This window comes from Myotis davidii, unplaced genomic scaffold, assembly GCF_000327345.1.
Source record: "Myotis davidii unplaced genomic scaffold, ASM32734v1 scaffold812, whole genome shotgun sequence".
In the NCBI taxonomy this organism is placed as follows: Eukaryota; Metazoa; Chordata; class Mammalia; order Chiroptera; family Vespertilionidae; genus Myotis; species Myotis davidii.
In genome coordinates this window covers 2631152-2647013 of record NW_006284238.1, presented here as the reverse complement: position 1 = coordinate 2647013, position 15862 = coordinate 2631152, and the positions used below count along the sequence as shown (strand labels likewise).

Here is a 15862-nt window from a genome sequence, read left to right as displayed (position 1 = left end):
GAAGGAACTCCTGCTGCTGTTTTAAATAAATATCAATAGCTAACTAGTGCCAGTGTACCAAATACAACATAAGTGATCTAGTTTTCTTCCCTTTAACTTAATGCAACCAAATGTAAAAACTGCAGTCAATGTATATTTAAAGTTAGAATACTATCACATTTTTCAGCAGAAACTTTGCAGGCAAGAAGGAAATAAGATGATATAATCACAGTACTGAAAGTAAAAACTTCAAATGAAAAATAATCTACACAGCAAGATTATCAATCAATAAACTAATACTTCATGGAAACCTATCCATATACATCAAATAAATGACTAAAATAGTAAATAATTATATTACTATATTAGAAAATGGGACTAATAATGTTATTAACAGAAATACATAAACCAGAAGAAGGAACAAGTGTTTAAGAAGAAAACACTTGAGTTTAGTGCCAGGCAGTTGTAAACAAAGAACTGGTGGGCACACAGGCTGGGAAAGATATATAGATTGAGATTCTGCTGATTACAAGTGATAGTTGAAAAAAAAATAGTTACATCACAAATGATATACAATTCAGTAAGATAAATAACAAGCAAAAGATAAGTAACACAAATATAAAATGACTGTAGCCTGCCTAGGTAGGAAAATAATCTAACAAAAAAACTACAAATCAAGACAAGTCAAAACTTTCAAAGGAAAAAATAATCATTTTAGTAACTATTTTGTAATATAAAAATAACTATTTTACTCTTATTTAAGTAATTTACTAAGAAGAATAATGTAATCCTACCTTACTACTATTCATTGTTGGTCATATCTTAGCTAAAGTAGCAGGTCCATGTTGAAGGATTACACATTAGGGATGAGGAAGACACGATTCAAATTTCAGTGGAGTCTCACGGAATGATCATAGGTCTAGCCAGAAAACATGAGCTGCAAGAAGAAATTCAAGGAGTCAGAATTGTACACCACAGAGAAAAAGGTTAAAATGTACACATGGAGTATAGTAAGCTACTATTGGAAATGAACTGTGGCAATATCTCACATTCATCACATTAAGAATAAAAATACTATTCTTACTTAACTTTATCCCTTGCTTACTTCTCTCCCTTTCTTCCCATAAGTTTCCCAGTGAGTAATGTATCTTACCTTCTCTTCTAACCTATTCCCTGAGTTTTGAATAGGTAATTCATGTTTTGCTCATTTTTCACAATATAAAACTAATTTTAAGTTTGAAGCATATCAAAAGAAGAAACTGCACTTGATGAAATATTATTACACCCTAAAGAAGTAGTTAACTATGTAAGAAAAATTTAGGTTTGGGAAGGATTCTCCCAGGACATATATACTTTCTCTATCTAACATACTTTAGTATGCCAAAACATGATCCTTGCCTTGGATATTCTCTCAACCCTTGCAACTAGGATTGTTTGTTGATTTTAGAGAGCAAGGAAGGGAGAGAGAGAGGAAGGGAGAACATTAATTGGTTGCCTCCTGTAGGTGCTCTGACCAGGGATCAAACCCGCAAACTAAATATGTGCCCTGGCCAGTAATGGAATCCACAAATTTCGGGTGTACAGAGGATGTTCCAAACAACTGAGCAACCCAGCAAAGGCTGAAATTAGAATTTCTAAGATGTTTCTTGGTCATTGGTCTCTTATCACTGATGCCAATATATGCAGCTTATAGCCCTGTTGCTGTTTCTCATTTTTTGCCTCACACCTCATATTTCTAATCCCAACTTCTTGGTTTATATTCAGCTTTCCCCTTTCTTCAAGCTCCTTATTTTTTGTTTGCTTATTCCATTTCCTGTCATTTCCCCTACTTCCTTGACTTTCATAGGAACCAGAGGACATTTCATTGATGTTACCAATATGATTACTCCTTTCATCCTGACCAAACACAGGAATATCTTCCAAGTCTCCTGACCCATTTTCAAAAGGTTCCTCCTTTGCCCCCCAGACAAGCATTTTATTCTCTTCCAGATTTGAGAAGGTTCATAATGCTACAACTGGTTGGAAATCTAATCTACATATAATGAAAGTGTTATTACATCCCTCTAGTTCCACTAAACTGTGATATGAATGAAGACAGGGATTGTTTCTTAATGTAGCCAGCATCCTACACAGAACCTGGAACACTGTAGTTACCAAACAAGTGATTACTGAATGAACGAAATTCCAAGGTGAATTACAGCTTTCTCTGTACACTTTGGCATAAAGTAAGGCTTTGACAAGAGTTTCTGTATTAAATGATAAAATTCATGACTTAAAAATATATTTAAATATAAAAACTTTAATCATGACTTCTCTTTTATACTGCTTTCAATATTTCTGGAATTCCCTGGAAATAGTACAGTAAACAGTATTACTTATAAAAGGAAACAAAATGTAGTGTGTACCTAAATGTACACATTACATGTTACCTAATTCCACTCTAAAGACAGATTCCCCAAAGTTACTGAACAATCCATTTAATTTGAAATTGTTTAGCCTCGCCTCTCTATCAGCAAAGATAGTTCAAAGTTATCCAGACTTCCATATTCTGGTCTCTGACTATGATAGAAGAACATTTATTTTCAGAAACCTAAAAACAAGCTATTCAACTGGGATTCCATGTCCACCACCAAGCATTGTCAGGTGTCTTGCTCAAGAAAGCTAGTCATAGTTCCCATGTGTTATTTATGTATCATTTTCCAACTCAAGTCTTTTCTATACTTTTTTTAAATGAAAAAAACAACAACAGTATTTTTCCACTTCATATTGAAATTTGGGTTAAAACTAAGCAACAACTTCTTTGGTAGAATTCTAAATGGAACATTTCCTTGTTCAACCTACTATAAACCTATGATAAAAAAAATTATAGTCCTTGTATTACTTCAAAGGTATATCATCCTTATCAAAACTCATCAAAGGTTCCTACAGATGAATTAAAAATGTATAATAACGACTTTCTGGTACACCTAATCTTGCCCACCAACTTCCCCATTTACACAGGTTGCCATCTCTAACTCACATTCATTAGCCAAATGTAGTTCCTACTCTTTAATTGTGCTTCTCCTCACAACTAGAAATAGATTGAGGCAAGAGAGGTACCTAGGATGCAAAATTTATGGAGACATTCATTCTCAGAGTTGTGCATGTGACACGCTGTGGTTGCATGAACCTAAAAGTGAATAGTCTTATTTTGTGTCGTAGGCATCTCTCATGCCCCACCGTAGTCCTGGCCCTACTTCTCTATTCCACCCTTACTCCTCTTACTTCTCTAATAAGCAACAAACCGAAATCTAATTCTGACAAAGCAAATATCTAAAATTAAGCAATGAATTTAACTATAATTTTGCATCCATTTAAAATCATGTTTTCAAAGAAAATCTCTTGTTCACAATGTGATGTTAGGTGAAAAATAGATGTGTCAGGAATGCTTATATACAGTAAGATTTTGGTGTGTGTTTTTTTGTGTGTTTTTTTCAAATGGGCACAAATTGTATGTGCATATAAGTGACAGACCTATGTTATTTTTTACTTCCCTTCTTTTGGTGGAACCATATCAATTTATTTCTGTTGAACTACTCTTCTCTTACTCTCAATCCATGTAGTTTGGGTGGCACTAATTATGTATTCCCACTCTCAAGTTTCTGGAATGAGCACAAAGTTCCTGGAACAGGTATATGACCCAGGTGGGAACAATCAACATATTCCCTCCCCCAAGCAGTAGTTCAGGAATGAACCCAATAGGACTGATAAAACGCAATTCTGCAAGAACTAATGGGGAAGTTATCTTTCAGCTGAGGTTGCTAAACTGAAAGAACATGATAAGTATCTACTTCACAGTGAGCCAACCAGCAAAAAGAATTGCTAAGAGATGGAAAGAGATGAAGAACACTCTGAAAACCTTTTGCCCCTAGATCTAATCGCACCTGAGTTCAGGAGAGTTCAGGTGTTAAGAGATATACCTGCTACCACCTTAGAATTACTCTTGGGAAACAATTCTCTCTTTCTCACATTCCTGCACAGAGCCTTCTAAGAAAAAGGTATTACAGGGAGATCTGCATGACAGACAGCCTTGGAAGCTCCAGACAGTGTCTCCCGACAGATAGAAACCTCCAATGAGCTTTGGAGAAGTAAAGCCCTCTCCTTCCCTTCCCTGGAAGACATTACTTACATTCTTTTATTAACTTATGTTTACTAGGCTGCTTTATATTTTTATCTTTATTTACTTATATTCTCATATAATAAACCTAAAGACACTTTGCCTTTCTACCCTGGAGGGATTTGCTCAATGAGCAATCTCTCCCCTCTGCAAGGTATTCTCTTCCCATCAGTGTTCCAGACTTAGCAGTTACATGAGGCAATAAATTATTTTTTATTTAATAATTCATTCAACAAATATTTGCTGAGAGTCTACATAGTTATGTGCCACACATTTTCTTACACAACAAAATAGACAAAAACCCCTGCCTTCATCGAAATTATATTCGAGAGAGAGGGAACAAATACAAAATAAATAAAATGCACAGTATTGGTAGTAATCTATACTAATAAAAGAGTAATATGCTAATTAGACCAGATGTCTTCTGGAAGTCCATCTGGACAAAGCCACAGTGGCTGCCTAGGAGGGCCAAGGGGCTGGAAGAGGCGGCGGGGCTCAGAAGAGCCCAGCTGGCGTGGGAGAGGCAGTACGGTGTGGGAGAGGTGTGGGAGAGGCTCAGCAGCATGGCCCCTTTTGCAGACGTCACAGGAGAGGTGCTGCTGCAGCCTCTGCCACTGTGGGAGAGGAGGTAGCGCCGCCACAGCTGCCGCCACCGCCCCTTTTGCAGAGGTGGGACGGGAGAGGTCTCAGCATGAGACAGTCAAGCGCCATGGCCCTTTGACAGAGAAGGCGCAGGAAAGGGGGCTGCAGGGTCTAGGTCCCAGTACTGCCCCTTCTGCAGAGGCAGCCACAGAGGCAAAAGCGTGGGCCCAGTCCCGGCGCCATGCCTTCGCAGAGGTTGAACGGGGTGTGACCTGCTGTGCCTCAACCTCCCACAGCCTCTCCCCCAGCTAGCCTGGCCCCAGATCACCCCCCACCCCCAGAAGTGGCAGCAGCAGCCAGGTGCCTCTCACAGAAGGCGGCGAGACTGCAGCTTAAGCCCACTCCCTGCGGGGAGCAGGCCTAAGCCATCAGTAGGACATCCCCTTAGGGCTCACAGACTGTGAGAGGGGGTAGGCCTGGCTGAGAGACCCCCATTCCCCAGTGCATGAATTTTCATGCACCAGGCCTCTAGTAAGTATTATAAAGAGAAAAAATGCAGGAAAAGGTAAGACGTGTGAGGGAGGGAGGAGATTTCGTATTTACGTTAGATGATTAAAGACTTTACAGATGAAGTGATATTTGAGCAAGGACCTAAGTAGATAAGTAAGTCATATGGATATCTGGAGGGGAGATTCTAGGCAAGGAGAACAGTAAGTATTTAAGAAAGAGCAAGGAGGCCTGCAGGGAGTAAATGGTGGAGTCAAGAGAAAAATCTGAGTTCAGAGAAAGATCTTTCATGAGAGAGAGCGAGCAGGACCACAAAACTACCTCATTTGAGGACCCTGAGCTTGTACTCATCCCCAGTGGGGAAGCAACTAAAACATTCTGAGTAAAGAAGTGACGTGGTCTCTTACTTTTCAAAAGGATGGCACTAATATTCTGAGAGCAACAGCGGTAGCAGGGAGACTTGTTAGGAGCTACATACAAGGAGAGAAAGGGCAGTATTGAACTAGAGTGACCCTAACAGAGGTGCTGAGAGCTGGTAGATTTCAGATATATTTTGAAGCCACAGAATATGCTGAAAGATTGTGTGGGGGAAGTGAAAGAAAAAGAGTCAAGAATAACTTCAAGGTTTGAAGTCTCAACAGAAACAAGGAAAGTGTTTCCATTTACAGAGATGGTGTTACAGGCAGTTAGACAAACATGAACAGAGCAAGGACGATGGCCTGGGTACAGAAACTCACCAGGGGAAAAAGCCCTGGATGACTAGCACACAGCAAAACTGGGAAAACAAGGACCTCGCTCCCAGGGTAACCTTTCCTCCCCTAGCATAGTACTGCTCATGCAGTTTGGACCCCATGATCTTTTCCTCCCTAAAGATAACATCTAGGCCTCAGTTGTAGGTCCAGAAAAGCAGCAAAACCAGACAAGTGATCCTGGCTGCCTCAGGGCCAGCAGCACTGACTAATGACCCCCTGCCCTGGCCCCGAACGACCAGTGGAGATCATGACCCTGAAAGAGCACACCTGGAAAGCTGATGAATAGTCTACTGAAACCGTTCCCTGAGACCTCCCCAAAGATTTCCACCTGCAAGGGAGAAATAAATACACTCAGGATGAAGGACCCCATGTGCTCTCTCCCCCAGGGGAGCATGCCCTCATCATTTGCTTCCATCCGCCTTCCACCTAAAGGACTCCATGAGACTTGAAACCAGGGGAGCAATGGGCAGTAGCAGCTCGTCCCAGGCTAAACCCCTGAACCTATCTCCAAGGCCCCCTTTTCTCTGACTTCCCAGTGAGCCAGAGCAGCGCAGCCTAGGCTCTCTTATTGCTTCATCTATACCCTTCCTTGTTTCACTGTCCTAACTATATTTTTGCTGAGGTCAATACATTCTTGCTTGCTTTTCTACACTTTGTCTCTTGATTGAAATCTTTGCCTCAAGAAGACAAGAACCAAAGTCTCCTCGCCTGGCTGGTAACAAAGGAAGCCTACCAAATATAAGAATTTATGCCAAAATCAGGTAATACAAGTAGAACTGAGTCAATAATAGACAGTGAAGGGAATCTGGTATCCCTCTGTTGTAGGATGTGAAGTCAGCAATCCTTAATAAGCAAAAACAGCTGGTAAACTGCCAACTCTTGTAAATAAGTCTATGTGCCTACTAAGGAAGGAACTATGGAGTACTCAGTAAAAATGTTAGGGTGCTGGTATATGGCCTATTATGTAGCAGTCTTCAGAAGTCCTTCAAAAAAGCAGCATACTTTGAGTGGCCTTAATAAAACAAAAATCTTTTCTGTCTTTCATTATAAATCCAAGATGGCTCATACTGCAACTTACAAGGTTGAAAATAAAATATCCCTAAACTAAAATTAGGCTCTTGACCACACAAAAACAAAAACTGAGAAAAGCCTTATGTTCCAGGCTCCTACCCAAGCATTCTACAAAGAAGATATTTACCTATTATCAAGAACCATGCACTGTGAAACATCTGGGAGCAGGGACAAGTTAGCTGTGCATTGTTCCCTCAAGAAGTACCTCTGGATGGCCTAGAGACAGAAGCCAAGAAGGAAATTGAGAAGACTGGGATTTGTATGGTTTTTCAACCTCAGCACTACTGGCATTTTGGACTGGGACGCTCTTTGTTGTGGGGGGCTGTCCTGTAGGATGCTTAACAGTATCCTTGGGATCTACCTACTAGATGCTAGCAACACTTACCTACTCAGCCCCACTGTGACAATAAAAATGTCTCCAGACACTGCCAAATGTCCCTGAAGTATCAATTGCCTTTGTTGGAGAACCACTGGATTAGAGTGATGGGCAAAGTTGTTCAGAGACATACCAGGCAATGGTTTGATTCAAGAACTAGCATTTGAGCTTTGGATACTTGGGAGAAGTTGATCAAATGCAAAGAAATTTTTTTTAACTTGGTTTTTAAAAGTTGTATTGCCAAAAAACTCCCAAAAAAGGTTTGTTACTGCTCAATTTCTAAGACGGTTCCCGGGACCCCAAGCCCTCATCAACATTAAATGAACTGTGAAGCAGTATAGTCCCCACTAAGGGAATCTTTCTCAATACTCATCTTCTCTTTGACCAGGGGTGAAAAGAATAAACATAATCCCAGGAAGAACAGGGGCAGCCATACTGGCTAATCAAAACTCTTATGACACTGTCAGAGTCCTTGCCATTCCTGGCCAATGAAATATGTACATATCATGGATTGGAAAACCTCTGTAGGTTGTTTCTCCTTTTTCTCTTTTCTAATTGAGAGCTTTTACTGTCTTTATGCTATTCTCCTAACACTGAACACTTTCTTTATTACAATCAGTTATACAGTATTTATCATTTAACAATAAGTTCATAGGCCCTCAGCCTAACTATTCAAGAAGAACTGACAATATTACCCAGAGATCCTTGACTTAAAGTTAGATACAGCAATTAAACAAATCTTTGAGTTGTTTTCCTTTGTTGGGGGGCAGGTGGTAAATACATCGTAAGTTGTAAGTCAAAGATTTGCACTATGTTAAGAGAGGGCATTTTTTCAAGGGTGTATACACATATAATGGAGCAAATGTATGCACACTGGAAAAATTTATAGTGAAAATCTTTTGGTTATATTGTCCAGTGTGCACTACCCCTTCCCATGGTCATAGTACCTTCTTTTTCTTTCAGTGACCCCACCCACCTTGACTCTTAGTCTGTGTGGTTCAGACAATGTGGCTGACCACAGTTCCTGTTCCCTGTTCCAACAGTTAGCACCTGGTCCAGACATGGCCTGTCATCCTTTGCTTTCTCCCTAACCACAGGACCAATGATGAAATATGAGCCACGTTATTTAATGAGATATAATCCTAGGACTAATGCTAAAATGGGTAAGAGAAGCTCTTTTTATGTTGGGCTTGCCAAACTGAAAGAGTGGAAGCCTAGAGCAGTGATGGCAAACCTTTTGAGTTCGGCGTGTCAGCATTTTGAAAAACCCTAACTTAACTCTGGTGCCGTGTCACATACAGAAATTTTTTGATATTTGCAACCATAGTAAAACAAAGATTTATATTTTTGATATTTATTTTATATATTTAAATGCCATTTAACAAAGAAAAATCAACCAAAAAAAAATGAGTTCACATGTCACCTCTGACACACGTGTCATAGGTTCGCCATCAATGGCCTAGAGCCATCCGAGAGAGGTCTACATGGAGAAAGCCTACCTGAATGTATATCTAACACAAGAGAAAGCCACTGGGCATGTCCTGAGGCTACTAAGCCCACGGAATCCATCTGTACCTGAAGAGTACATTCCTGTGAACCCAAGTGCCCTGAACTAGTATGAGTAAGGTTTTGATCTTATATAACTGATAAAATTTAAAAATCTAATATTATTACCAGTTATCAGATGAAATTATCAGTTTTCAAATGGAAAACCTGAAGTCATAAGAATTAAATTATTTGCCTAAATGCATACAACTAATTACTGGTGTCACAGATTCAACCCTAACCAGGCCTGGTTGTAATATCGATGCTCTTTCCACTACATCATATTCCCAGAAAAAAACCCTGAAACTCCTCTATGCTTTATAATTATCTGCAACCATAAGGTAAGTCCTTACATGGAATGAATACTCTATTACATTTGTTGAGTAGCCAAAAAAGGAAAGAAGATTCATATGTCTTCTTTCTGTCCGATTCCTGCAATAACTAGCCTCTTGTGTAACACAGAGCATTTCTGTATTATTTTTATAATGAAGGCTACCTCAAGGACATGTCTATTTCTTTACCATCTTATCTTCTTTCACAGAATGCCATTTCCAGTCCCAGGGTAAATCAAGATCCAAAATACAAATAGGAATCAGAATCTTAGAAAGATGCCATCAGTGAGGTTTAGCTATTATTCTGTTATAATTAAACTAGAGGCCTGGTGCACAAAATTTGTGCACTGGGGGGTGGGGGTCCCTCAGCCCAGCCTGCCCCTCTCACAGTCTGGGAGCCCTCAGTGGATGTCCTACTGACGGCCACAGTCTGGCAGCAGAGGCTTGGAGCAGGCACCCTCTGTGTTGATCTCTCAGGCTCCTGGCCTTGCCTGCCTGTTGTTCTCTCCCTTGAGCTGTGGCCAGGGTGGGGTGCTGCCTGCAGGCCCCACTAGCCTGCTTGTGGATCATCATGACGACCCACGAACAGGCCCTGCTGGGGGATGCCTGCGGGCAGCGCTTTCCTGCTGGGGGATCGCCTCGGCGACCCGGGACCAGGCCCTGCTGGAGGCTGCCTGCTGGGTGCTGCCTGCGGGCAGCGCTTTCCTGCTTCCAGTTCGCCCCGGCGACCCGCGAGTAGGCCCTGCTGGGAGCTGCCTGTCGCCTTGCTTGCCTGCTCCAGGGCCGCGCGACCTGCTCGCGGGTCGCCCAGGCAATGTCTGCTGGGCTCACATTGCCAGGGTGACACCGCCAGCGTCCTGCCCCGCCACTATGGGTGCCGCCATCTTTGTCATGGAGTTATGGTTAATTTGCATATTACTCTTTTATTAGATAGGCTGTGAAACTTGAAAAAGGACACCACATTATCTGTAAGTGACATATTGTTGTTTATGTTAATATTTTAGGATATTTGTATACTACATTAACTTCTAGAAAGTATCAGCTATTTATAAACAGTCAAATCTCTTTCAAATATTATTGCTGAGGGTGAGAGAGAAGGGAAGCAAAACAGGATTTATGAATCTAACAAGCCAAACATTTTCAAGAAGTCCATCTAAAAACAGTGCGCATTTTTGTCAGAACACTCAATAACAATGTTTCACAAGTCAACTTTTGTTTCCCTAGAAGGTATGGTAGGCTGATTCACACCCAGATCAAAGACACTGGATTCATAGTTCTTTTTTTTAAAACTTGCTCAAAAATGTCTATTTTCTGGCTAAGATCCATCAGTTTCTTAGGCCTCTTTACTTTTTCTTCACTTCTAAGAGCTGGCTTTCCTTTCAGAAAAATATTTTACAAAGAACCAATATATTATCACTAACCAGAGCTATAATATATGACAACCTCAGGCAGAGAACAAGCCAAGATGTGGACACTGGGCAGTGAGCTAGGATCATGCACATCTTAGGGTCCCGCTTCCAATAATAGGAATTCATTTCAGCAAAACTGCAAATACAACATGGACCTTTAGAGTCACTTCCAAATAATTAAAACTGACTTTAAATCCAGGACTGCTAATTGTTCACTGTATTTAAACACCATTGTATTCATTTCAGGTTTAGCATAAGAAAGACCTAAATGCAAATCCTAGGTCTCCTTGGATGAATGATGTGACCTGAAATTGGTTCCATATCATAAAAAGAAAACATTGACCTGCTATCCAATTTACAGGGTTAAAAACAAAAAAATGTACAAAAAGTGTCTAGAACTTTTAGTAAACACCAAACAAATATTAATGCCCTTCTCCCATAACGATATCTGAATCCACATAATTTACTAAAAAACTTTTACAACCTGACCAGTGTCGCTTAGTGGTTGAGAGTCGACCTATGAACCAGGAGGTCACCTTTGGATTCCTGGTCAGGACTCATGCCCAGGTTGCAGGCTCGATACCCAGGGGAAGGGAGTGGGTGCAGGAGGCAGCCAATCAATGGTTCTTTCTCATCATTGATGTTTCTCTCTCTCTCTCCCTCTCCCTTCCTCTCTAAAATCAATAAAAATATATATTAAAAAACTTTTACAGACAGAAACTATTTCTACTCTGGAGGTTAAAATGTTGAGGAGGGGTGTAAAAAGGAATATACATACACAAATAATAACACAAATCTAATATAATACATTGCGTTGCTGAGATCCCTTTAATTATTCTACTACTGTAAATGTACTCAATACATAGAAAGTAAAGAGGCCTGCTAAAGTGATGATACTGAACCAGATATAGGTTTAGAGTAAATTCAGAATGGATGTTAAATGTGACTGATTGGATCTGTGTCATTAGAAAGTCCACCATACTACACAGACTCCATAGTTAAGCAAAAGAAGTACTGCTTGAAAATGTTTCCTTTGATTTCAAGCAAAGCAGAATTTGCAAAACCTTAGTGAAAGCTGAAATGATGATTAACCTGCATAAGAGTGTATAGAAAGCATGTGATTATGAAGGAAATATAATTAAAGAGAAAGGACACTGTATAAAGCTTTTCATGTAGCTGTTAGGGTGGCTACCGACCCAATTGTCACCAAAACTGAATATTAGCAGAAGACTCAAATTTTTCTTTGTATAATGTGAAATTAACAAAAGAGCCCCACCATCTAACTAGAAAAACTTGGGAAATCCCACCACGCTAAGCATTCAGAGAGCAAGAAGGGGCACAAACAGAAGTCTCCATCTCCAAGGAGACGACAAACGCAAGAAACAGCAACAAGCATTACAGTGATCAAGGACTAACTCTTGGACTTTGAGATTATACTAGGAATACTCTTGCTCTGCAAACCCAGGGACACAAGAGTCAGGAATAAGAGCCTTTCCATGTGTCCTACAGATGTAATGCTACGCGATCAGCCTTCATTTTGGAAGCAAAATATGGTTTAACAACTTTAATAACTCGAGTCCTATTATAAAATTGTTAAGGATCTGAAGGCCTCAGTTAAAATTTTCAATTCAATTTTACCGTATTTTATAAAGCTAGCTATAACCGAGATCCATAAAACTTTCGAGAAATGCCACTTGCTAATGTTAAGGATCTAATGAAAATTGTTCTTGTAAGTCTTCATTTCTAACTGAATATTATACATACTACATCCACACAGGATGAGCTATTTTGAAGCAACCTCCTTCACAGCAATGTAATTTTAAAGATACTTTTCTGACTGAGCCAATGTAAAAAGCATTTTTATATACTAAATGCCTAGAATATGAATATTCTAGTATTCAGTTTCTCCTTCTCCTAAAACTACTTGTCCCACTATGGAAATTTTTTTTCTGCAAATAAAATAATTTATATAGAAAGCTAATTTCAATTTTTCTACAGTAACTAGTGTAATTTTATTTACAATAAAGACCATAGTGCTATGACCCAAATGTTAATATGTTTGTTATCGGTTACTCTGATTTTGAAATGTAAGACTCTTCATTATCAATTAACACAAATTTAGCAATCTTTTCTTCTACAGCAGTGGTTCTCAACCTTCCTAATGCCGCGACCCTTTAATACAGTTCCTCATGTTGTGGTGACCCCCAACCATAAAATTATTTTCGTTGCTACTTCATAACTGTAGTTTTGCTACTGTTATGAATCGTAATGTAAATATCTGATATGCAGGATGTATTTTCATTGTTACAAATTGAACATAATTAAAGCACAGTAATTAATCACAAAAACAATATGTAATTATATATGTGTTTTCCGAAGGTCTTAGGCAACCCCTGTGAAAGAGTCGTTCACCCCCAAAGGGGTCGCGACCCACAGGTTGAGAACCGCTGTTCTACAGCATTACAATACTGATTTTATAAAGTGAAGAGGCATGCATTTAGAAAAATGTATAACCTGGATGTCAGCTGTAGTACTGTAAGGGTTACAAATAATGGTTACACACTTTTTTTAATGACTCACTTTCCTAAATAAATCAGAGAAGATTCAAGTTTATCCCAACAATGACGTCATTTTCAGTCACTTGTATCCTGGTATGCTTTCTTGAGCAGAAGAGAACAAAATGGAATTACAGAGCATGGCAGGGAACTGCACATTAGTGTACATCACACAAGTAAATATATTGTACGGGATGGGAAATAATATTGACAATCACTGACTTAGATAACAAAACCTTTGTTTTACTGCTGGATGAGGCAATAAGGACTATCAGGTTCAACTCCTAACTCTTCACTCAGTTCAGTGCTTGCTTCACAACACCCAATAACTACAGGCGGGACTGAGCATTTAAATTGTATGTGCTTTTGAGAATTAAAACCCTAGGCTCATAGAAAACACATTTTGACATAGGGATATTTATAAAATATTGCTACTTAAAAAATAATCATATATTAGCAAGAGGCAAAAGACACTCAACTAAGAGTTTTATGTAATTACATTTGAAAATACAGTTTAAGTTTTAAACAGAGTAAGTAGACGTGGGGGGAACACTAGAGGTTTAAGAAAGTAATAGTTTTTCTGTACCCACTTTTAAGCAAATATTTGTAGTTTAAATGAAAGGAATTTTTGGAAACTATCTAACAATAGATGATACTCTAAGGTGAAAGAAAAATAATTCAGGAATTCAGACAAACTAGACATATTTTGAGGTAAACAGCATTTAAATTTCTGACTACCCTACTGGAATAGAATAATTGAAGAACTATAAAAGAACAGCTAATCAGAGATATTTCTAATTATTTGCTCTTCAGTACAAATGCAAATGTCATTCAATTTAAGTGAACATAATATAATTATTTCCATTTTCTAAGTCTGAATTTAGGGGCTTCTAGGATGCTAGAATAAATACAGTAATACTAGGAGAGACAAAATTAAAGTTATAATGTATGAAACCTACATAACATGGAACTTTCTAAATTCAGGCATTTTACTATCATTTCATCTTCATTAAATAACCTTGTGAGGCAATTTAATCATCCCAGTTTTACTGATGAGAAAACTGGTTTAAAGAGATTAAATAACTTCCCCCAAATACCACAAAATAAATTCCTGATTTCTGATGGAAACTCAGATTATCTGGCTCCCAAAAAAATGAATCTTGCCCTGGCCAGTGTGCTCAGTGGTTAGATCGTCTGCCTGCAACTGAAGGGTCACGGTTCAATTCCCTGTCAAGGGCATGTACCTGGGTTGCAAGTTCAATCCCTGGCTCACCCGTATGTCAATGTTTCTCTCCCTTTCCCTCCCTCTCCTTTCTTTCTCTCTCTCTCTCTCCTCTCTCTCTCTCTCTCTCTCTCTCTCTCTCTCTCTCCCTCTCTCTCTCTCTCTCTTTCTCTCTCTCCTTGCCTTCCTCCCTCCCTCCCTGCCTTCCACTCTCTCTGAAAATCAATTGGGTGAGAATTAACAAAAAAATATAATGAATATTTTTTCACTGTATGCTGACACCGAGCAAAAAACACCTACTTTAAAATTGTCTTTTAATTAAAATCTTTTAAAGGAGGAGACAATGTCAAGTTTATAGTTAAGTGGTGATGATATATAGACTAAAAATTAGTCATGCTTTAATAAGTGTATATGAATGTTTGGGAAATAATTCTAAATCATGCGTGACAATTAAATTTTTAAAAGCTGAATATACAATATCCCAAAGGTGAAGAAATCTGAAAATTTTTATAGAAAGGCACTAAATAAACTTCATCTTACCTAGATATTTTAACTTTTTTTACCTATTTTGAATTCCAAAGAAAAAACTCCAGAGGCCCCATGCTGTGTCAGCCATAAAATAATTTCATACAGGTTACTAGGATTATATTTATATTTATGAAATAAGGAGATCATTGCTTGGGTCGGATTCTTTTGTTCTGACTCCAATATGTCTTATATTTATTCCTTTCCAGTTTCCTTCCAGATCTTGGAGCCTTCTTCTAATTTAGGGTAACTGAGTCTCAAGTTCAGGAAGTCTTACAAGTTTAGATGCAAGTGCAGATATACTGCAATGAAAACCGTAAAATTGCAATGGTAGGTAGTATTACCAAACAAAAAATGAAAGTTTCGGTAATTTTCCAACACATTAACTATGGTGGAATTATCAGTGACTTTATTTCTATAGTTTTACCAAGTTTATTTTAAAGCATTTAACTTTTATAATCCTATCTAATAAAAGAGAAACATGGTAATTAGCATATGACGCTACACTTCCCATTGGCTAATCAGGGAGATATGCAAATTAACTGCCAGCCAAGATGGCGGCCGGCAGCCAAGCAGCTTGAAAACTAACATGAGGCTTGCTTTTTTAAAAAAATATATTTTATTAATTTTTTACAGAGAGGAAGAGAGAGAGATAGAGAGTTAGAAACATCAATGAGAGAGAAACATCGATCAGCTGCCTCCTGCACATCTCCTACTGGAAATGTGCCCGCAACCCCCGTACATGCCCTTGACCGGAATCGAACCTGGGACCTCTCAGTCCGCAGGCTGACGCTCTATCCACTGAGCCAAACCGGTTTTGGCAAGGCTTGCTTGCTTCAATGACGGAGGTC

At 39.0% G+C, this 15862-nt stretch overlaps 1 protein-coding gene across 3 annotated transcripts in view; it reads right to left on the bottom strand.

Annotated features, from left to right (window-relative positions):
* The window catches only part of FER (FER tyrosine kinase), a 288769-nt gene that overhangs the window by 268227 nt on the left and 4680 nt on the right, over window positions 1–15862 (bottom strand). For 2 of the 3 annotated variants that reach the window (XM_006754263.2, XM_015568419.1), the window contains exon 2: window positions 774–916. The gene's annotated coding sequence lies outside the window, so the exon portion shown is untranslated. Of the gene's footprint in view, window positions 1–773; window positions 917–11985; window positions 11989–12216; window positions 12227–15862 lie in introns of those variants that run through there. The other variant, XM_015568416.1, reaches the window with a different exon arrangement.